Genomic DNA, 1,273 nt, shown 5'->3' on the forward strand with positions numbered 1-1,273 from the left:
ATTCATTGTTGTTGTTATGTGCCCTCAAGTCGAATCTGACTCATAGGAACCCCTCTTTGGGTATCCGAGGCGGTATCACTACAGAAGTAGATTGCCTAACCTTCCTTCCGAGGAGTGGCTGGTGGGTTTGAACTTCCAGCCTTTTGATTAGCAGTCAAGTGCCTTAGGCACTATGCTACCATGATACGTCTTGATGATTCTATTTTGGGGCCCATACTATTTGGGGTTCATTGAGTTACTTGAATGCATATCATTTTGTCTTTGATGATTTTAGGGAACTTTTATCCCCAACGAATCTTCAACAGTGTTCTCAGTGCTTCACTCCCCCCATCTCTTCTTGCTCTGTTATTCCTCTTGACTGAGTCCCATACACATCTTATGCTTTCTTCATTTTTTTGTTTCTGTTTTTCTGATAGTTCTTTCAACAGTGTTGTTGAGAGATTTGTCTTCCTTCTTGCTAATTCTGTGTTCCGTTGCTTCAGTTCTACTCCTTTTTCCTTCCAATGTGCTATCAACTTCTGAAATTTTTGTATTAATCTGTATTTCTATTTGCTGTGTTTATATATTTCTAATTTTTCATTTATTCTATCAATTTGTTCTTGTATTGTCTTTGAATTTTTCTAGAATTCTGTCTGTGTTTTCCTTGATTTGGTCTGTGGTTTCCTCAAACTTTCTCTCTACAGATTGAAGGAACCTAAATAGAATTCTTTTGAATTCCTTACCAGGTCATTCCACTATAATTTCTTCCTCTCAATGGCACATAACAACAACAAGAACACAGTTTGATAATTTATTTGAGGTTTTTTGTTATACTTTCTTTCTGTGTATGTGTGTGTGTGTATGTGCAATTTGAAATTATCTGTTGTTTTCAAGACCTTGCAATGCTTTTGTATTAATTTGTTGATGGCATATTGCTTTGTTTCACCCTGATTTTTTTGTTTTACCCTGATTTTTTGTTTTGTTCTCTTTCAATATATCCAGGCAACAGGGTGGTCATGTTACTCTGGTCACTAGATTGGCAGCACAGGGGTGGTCACCACTTGTCTCTGGTTAGATTTAGTAGCAGGTAGGAGTGTGGACACTAGTCTCTGGTCACTGACTGTGAGGAGCAGCTGGAAGACTAGGCAGGTGTTGGCAACCATCTGTCATTGACCCAGTAGTGCTAGAGCAGTTAGCAGCACTTTTCCAGTGGGTAGGGCAGCAGGTGTGGGTTGTATACTTTGGTAAAGTCACTGACTCTCAACAACTAAGGAAAGATAGAAAGAAAAAAAAA

Source organism: Orycteropus afer, unplaced genomic scaffold, assembly GCF_000298275.1.
Source record: "Orycteropus afer afer isolate SDZICR_OR568_19922 unplaced genomic scaffold, OryAfe1.0 scaffold01087, whole genome shotgun sequence".
NCBI classification, from domain to species: domain Eukaryota; kingdom Metazoa; phylum Chordata; class Mammalia; order Tubulidentata; family Orycteropodidae; genus Orycteropus; species Orycteropus afer.